Source organism: Myotis nattereri (assembly GCF_964212035.1).
Source record: "Myotis nattereri genome assembly, chromosome: 2".
Lineage (NCBI taxonomy): Eukaryota > Metazoa > Chordata > Mammalia > Chiroptera > Vespertilionidae > Myotis > Myotis nattereri.
Genome location: NC_138076.1, coordinates 201,002,124 through 201,009,334, shown reverse-complemented (window position 1 = coordinate 201,009,334; position 7,211 = coordinate 201,002,124).

Here is a 7,211-nt window from a genome sequence, read left to right as displayed (position 1 = left end):
CCGGGCGCCAGGGCGGGGACGGGGACGGGGAGGGAGGGCTCGCGGCCGGGTGGAAGCCGCGCGGCCGAGGTCGAGGTTAGGCCCGGCCGCCCCAGGTCCCCGGGCCCCCGCCCTCACCCCACCCCCGAGGCGCGGCCGGCAGGCGGGGGGCGGGGCCTGGGGGGGCCGGGCGGGGTGGGGGTGGGGGAGCCCGGGGAGGCGGCGGGGAGGCCGGGACGGGCTCCCACTGGCCGCCAGGTCGCCAGGAGGGCCCCGCCCACGGCCACTTTGGAATTGGCGCCCCGCGGGCCCTGACTTCCCCACGGGCTGGATGCACATGCTGCTCAGGTCCAGCTCCTCTTCCGGAGGCTGGTCACGTTCCCCGGAGGAGGTCAGCTGCCCGGACAGTTAGGAGCTGGTTCCTCGCCTGTGGTCGGTGCAGGGCTCCGGCCTCCCAGGGTGCGGTCCGCTCTGGCCTCTGGCTCGCCACGCCGCAGGCCCGCCCTTCCTGCAGGGTGGGAAGGGAAGGGAGAACTTGACTTTGCACGTCTTGGGTCACCAGTAGGATGGCCCATCTGTCAGCCTGAAGAGAGGTCCTGAGGGCTAAGCGCACAAGAGAATTCTTCCTCCCAACCCCCAGGACAGGGGCCCCTGCCAGATATTCGTTCTGGAGGACCCTTTGGGAGCGGGGAGGGGGGGTACCGGGGAGGTTCAGGGTTCAGAGACCAACGTGTTGGAACTAAAAATCAGGACTTGGAAACACGAACAGAGACGGAATGCTTGAAACCCAATGCCCATTTTTCCCGGCATGGGATACTGTTGGCCTCGGCAGAAACGGCAACAGGTGCTGGGTGAAGTCTGACCAGACCTGGGCCCAGCAACCTCGGCACTTGAGTTCTGGCTGAGAAAGAATTCAGAACCAAGGCTCAAACTGTAAGAGAAAGTTTATTTAGGATAAGTGAGCTGTCGAAGAAATGGGCTCAGGAAACAAGTTACAGAGGCAAAAGAAGGGGCCCCTGGAGCTTAGGAGAGAGAAGGGTAAAAGGTAACATTCCTGGTGGAAACTGGAAGGGGACAGCTTGCTGGGTCCCCTGTCCTGAGGGCTTTTAAGGGTGGGGGTCTTAGGGGTGGTCCCAGGGAGGATCTCCAGAGAACACTCATCAGCTCTCCAGGGGTGTCCTTTCGGGGTCTTGTTCTCCACTGATTGGCCCGAGGCAGGGCAGGGGGACATTCGTCAACGCAGCTGGTCCTGGTATCAGCCATGGTTTGCTCCTTTCCTGGACCTGGAGCTGAAACACAGCTGAGGCCCAGATTTATTTGACTCAGGTCAGAACCCTATTTTCCTGGGAACTGAATGCTTGAAGGTTATTCTCTGGTCCCCTCGATGGTTCCCTCTCTAAGGGGTCTAACCTTCACGACTAGCAACATGCCAGGGGAGGACAGGGCGGGAGGAGGGGGGGTTCTAAATCCCACGACCAGTAGTATGAAAGGTCAGGGGGGCCAAAATGCCATGACCGGCCATAGGCTAGGGGAGGAAAGCTTACCCTGGGGGAGACGGCCTTGTTTTCCCCGTTCCCCTGTTGCTTGGCGCCTGGGGCTTTCTGCCCTGCTGGCACCTGTACCTGGCCTTCTGCCCTGCTCTGCTCATGTCTGTCTGACTGCCTACCACAATACCAATAACAATGGATACTTTTACACATACCCCTCTGCGGGACTAGAGGACGGGGGTCCAGGCCGGGTCCTCCACCCCACATGGCGCATCACACTTGCCACATGTGGTAGTTCACAGGCCTTACCTCACAATGCACCCGCTTAAGAGAGGGAAGGCCTGCCATAAACATGTTGTATTGAGACCAGCCTGCCACTTGGCTGCTTTCTCTTCATGGTTCTGATCTGCACAGAAGAAGCTCAAGACAGTTGCGTTGGGCAGTGTCTGTCAGCAGATGCAGTTTGTCCCGTAAGATTCATCACAATACGTCGGAGGTGGGGCGGGCCACCACCTGCTTTCATGCAGCCCACGAGCTAAGTCTGGTTTTTACATTTTTATTTTTATAAATAGCTCTATTAAGGTATAATTTATATATATTTAAAATATATTTTTATTAATTTCAGAGAGAAAAGGAGAGGGAGAGAGAGACAGAAACATCAATGATGAGAGAGAACCATTGATCGGCTGCCTCCTGCATGCCCCGCACCAAGGATCAAGCTGCAACCCAGGCATGTGCCCTGACCAGGAATCGAACCGTGACCTCCTGGTTCATAGGTTGACACTCAGCCACTGAGCCATGCCAACTGGGCAAGGTATAATTGACATATAAAGAATTGCACATATTTATTTATTTTAAGATATATTTTATTGATTTTTTTTTTTTTTTTTTTTAGAGAGAGGGAGAGGGATAGAGAGTTAGAAACATCGATCAGCTGCCTCCTGCACACCCCCCACCGGGGATGTGCCCGTGCAACCAAGGCACATGCCCCTGACCGGAATCGAACCCGGGACCCTTCAGCCTGCAGGCCGACGTTCTATCCACTGAGCCAAACCAGCTAGGGCAAATTGCACATATTTAATGTGTACAGTTTGATGAGTTTGAACATATGCAAACAAACATCCATGACAACATCACCACAGTCAAAATAACAGACATACCCAACACCTTGCAAACTCTCTTTGCTTCCCTTTGTTATGTTTTGTGGTCGTTGTAAGAACACTTAACCTGAGATCTATCTTCTCAATAAATTTTGAAGTGCACAGAACCATGTTGTTAACTGTAAGCACCATGTTGCTGGTTTTCACATTTTCAAATGTTTGAGAAAAAAATAAAAATTTTTGTGATGCAAAATTATATGAAATTCATATTTCAGTGCCATGAATAAAGCCATGAGTATGCCTTACATATTGCTTGTGACTGCTTTTGTGCTCCAAGGGTAAAGTTTAATGATGTGGCAGAGACCATATGGCCTGCAAAGCCTAGAGTATTTACTGACTGGCCCTTTACAGAAAAAAGTTTGGGAAATCCTGCCTTAAGGCCATATGTGGGTGTCTGCAGGCCAAACTGTTTCCTAATCGTTAATGTGCAAAATGATGCCGAAAATGCATGGAACTAATCACAATAACAGAGACTGACTTCGAACTATGCTGGTTTTATGGATAGTAAATTTGGAGGTACCTGCTTTTTAAATTTCAGTACCATGAGTAATCCAAGGAAAAATCCTTTTCTGGGTTAATAAATTTAACTATATCACAGTTTTTGTTTTGTTAGTTTCTTTTTGCTTTATATTTCACATATTGATGAAAGCAAATGGTTTTTGTCCTTTTCTGTCTTATTTCACCGAGCATAATACCCTCAAGCTCTATCCATGTCCCAAATGGCACTATTTCATCTTTTTTATGGCTGAGTTGTATTCCATTGTGGTATATATATACATATATACCACATCCTCTTTATTATCTGTTGATGGATGCTTAGGTTATTTCCATATCTTGGCTACCATGTATAATGCTGCAATGAACATAGGGGTGCAAATATCTTCTTGAATTAGTGTTTTCATATTCTTTGGATAAATACCCAGAAAAGAAATTTCTGGGTCAATTCTCAATTTTTTGAGGATCCTCCATACTATTTTCCATAGTGGCCGCACCAATTTACAATCCCACAGATAGTGTACAACCGTTCCCTTTTCTTCATATCCTCTCCAAAGTTAAACTAAAAAGCTTCTGCACAGCAAAGTCAACCATCAACAAAAGAAAAAGGCAACCAACCTAAAGGGAGAAGACATTTGCCAATGATATATCCGATAAGGGGTCACTGCCCAAAATTTATAGAGAGTTCATGCAACTCAACACCAAAAAGCAATCTGATTTTAAAGATGGGCAGAGGATCTAAATAGACATTGTTCCAAGGAAGACAGACAGATGACTAACAGGCACATGAAAAGATGTTCAAAATCACTAATTATTAGGGAAATGCAGATCAAAACCACAAGATACCTCACATCTGTTACAATGGCATCACCAATAAGGCAAGAAATATATAAGTGTTGGCAAGGATGTAAGAGGATGTTTTATGAGAATGCTTCCCTTTGGGACAGCTGAGAGAGAGTGGCTCCATATACATATTCATACAAGAAACTAGAGAGAAAGAAGGCTGGGGCTGCAACTTTCCAATAAGAATGAGCACAGGAATCACCCGGACATCCTGCTATAATGCAGGGCCTGAGTCAGTGGAGCTGGGGCATGAAAGTGGAGCTGAGAGTTTTCATTCTAACAAGCTCCCATGTGCTGCTGCTCGTCACCGGGCCACATTTGGGACCTGAAGCATCTAGTCTTATAAAGCTTGGATGGAGGTACTGCTCTGAGCAAGCCCCTTGAGCCCCAAGTGGAAAAGAAAGGGGCAGAAAGAAGAGAGAAAGGACTTGGGGCAATTAAGGGATGAGGAAGACCAGCTTGGTTCAATTTTGCTTAAGGCTATTCTTTCCAAGACGAAGAAGAATAGATAGATAGATAGATAGATAGATAGATAGATAGATAGATAGAGAAGTTCAAGATCTTTTATTTTTATATTTTATTTTTGTTTTATATCTTATATGTATTTTAATATATATGTGCTAATTGACCTCATAATAAATCCAGTGGAATTAAGATCTTGGTACTTGGTGAAGGTGTTGGAACAACATCCATTTGAAGATCTGGGAAGAAAAAATTGTTTTCTTTAAATAAACTCTTATAGAGAAGAATACAACATGTGGATAAATCTTAATGAATATAAGGGGTTGTGCCCTAGCCATTTTTGCTCAGTGGATAGGGTGTTGGCCTGCGGATTGAAGGGTCCCAGGCTCAATTCTGGTCAAGGGCATGTACTTTGGTTGTAGTCTTGATCCCCAGGCCTACTTGGGGTGCGTGTGAGAGGCAACCACTTGATGTGTCTCTCTCACATTGATGTTTCTATCTCTGTGTCTTCTCTGTCTCTCCCCCTCCCTTCCACTCTGTCTGAAAATCAATGGAAAATATCCTCGGGTGAGGATCAACAAGAACAAATGTTATAACAACAAATATATAAGGGGTTGTGGCCTTGGCTTCAGACTGTGCTCTCACATCCATCCCAGGTTTTCCTTTCTCTAAATACGAGTGCAGCAGTGGTGAGTAGAGTTGGGAAACCACGATTGAGATAATGCCTGTAAAACACAAAAGTAGGTACTGTTCTCTTTTTATTGTTGATTTTCTCATTGCTGTTTCCTCTTTCTTTAGTTCCTTGTCTGGTGATTGCCCTTTCCTCTGTACAAAGAATCGTGTTAGTCCTCCTTTTCTCCCTCCCGCTTCATCTTGGCCTTCACAGTAGCCCCTTCCTGCCACACCCTCCCTATCTTCCCATCCCTCTCTACTAACATCTTCAGAGAGTACAGCTACTAAAGGCTGACTTTGGGTCAGAGTCCCTGCCTGCATTGCTTCCTTGGACTTGATAATCATTGAAGGACCCAGGGAACATCATCTCACCGATGAACTCCTGCTTCTACTGCTAGCTAATATTTACTGAACCCAACTATGAGCTATTAAGAAATACATGAAAATAGCCCTGCACAGAGAGGCTCTGCCTCTGCTTGGCAACTTCCACGACTATCCAACCCGCCTCCAGCTCAGTGATACCTCCCAGTGCACGAGCTGGGACTGACTTTACAGTAACAACCCTCCAATGGACACTCAGGAGGGGGCCTTGGATGAACAGCCCAGTGGCACTTTATCCTATATCTTAAAGGGGATACATTATTTGGCTCTCTAGTGCCTGGAATTTTCCAAGTAGCCACATGACTTTAAACCAGCTTTGATTTATTTTGTAACATGGCTCCTTTCCAATGACCCTTTGTCCCAATCATCCAAGAGGGATGCCTTACGAAATCTGAACAATGGCTTCTTTCCTTGCCACAGTGTGCCTGGTAACCCCTGGTTATTTTTTTTATTTGTTTTGCTTTCTTTTTTCATTAACTTAAAAAAAAATTTGATGCCAAATTGGTGTATGGTGTCTTTAAGATGTTTTCTTGGGCTCCAAGACTAGGATAAAGGAGAGAGTAGAATTATAAATAGAGGGACTCTCTTGCTGTAGATAGCTAAGTGCTTATCCACAAAGAATAAAAAGCTTTTTCTAAAGCTATCGCTTGGGAGAAAATAAATTATGGTCAATTATTCACTAGAGTGCAAGGTTATTTTCCCTTTAGTGAATTGAGTCAGCCAGTGCCCCAAGCCACACTCTGAGTGGCCCCTTTGGGAGTGTTTAACTGTCATGCTGTCTTCCTGGTATTTTGTTCCTAGTTATCTACTCCAGATAGATAGATATTCAGCGAGGCCAGAGATTGCGCCAGTCAGTACATTTGGGGTCAGAGAGAGCTCAAGTGTCTGAGAGGGTGATGACAGCCCTTAGAATCAGGAGAACTGGTCATTCCATGGACGAGCTTGTTTCTCCAGTCCATTCTAAGTTATCAAAGTTTTTACAAAGGCCTTTATAAATATCTACATGGAAGCAATCACCTGAATCTTTGGTGCAAGGGTGATATTGTGGCCTGGCAAAATAAGGAAATAAACGTAGAGTTCAATTTAGAATTAATAAATATTATAGGGACAATTGGTAATATTGTCTTGTATTATTATCCCTTATTCTACTCCAAAGAGGAAATGTATATTTCTAGAATTTTGTTCCAGGGAACGTAAGTGGGGCAGGAGATAAAGGGTTGGATGTGAGTTTGGTGAGTGGGGAGAAGGAAGTGGTGGGAGTGGAGAGGTGAGAGTGATGTTAGATGGTGGAGGAGGGGCGGAAAGGATACAAGAAAGGGAACCGAGATGGTTGGGGGCTGCCTGACCTCGAACCTTTATAACTCATACATAAATATTTAGAAGTTATAAATCAAGCTAACAGATGGCTAAAAAAAAATAATTGTATCCTGTAGTCTTTATGAGGATACCCTCAGAATGACCTGGAAGGCCTGGTTTGAACGTAGAATCACCTGATTCTTCAGAAATACTGGCTAGAATATTGTTGTCCACTGCCAGTCTCCGGTCTCCCTGTCCTTTGCATCCCAGTTCCTTCCTCCACCACACCGTGACGGGTCTCAGGTGCACACAGGTAGACGCCCCAGCCTTATGCACAAGCTCTGGTCACATCTGCACACCCCAACTCCTGGCAAACACGTGCCTCTGTCCATGCCTTGGGCCTCAGGGTTCATATACAGGCCACATGGCTCTTCCT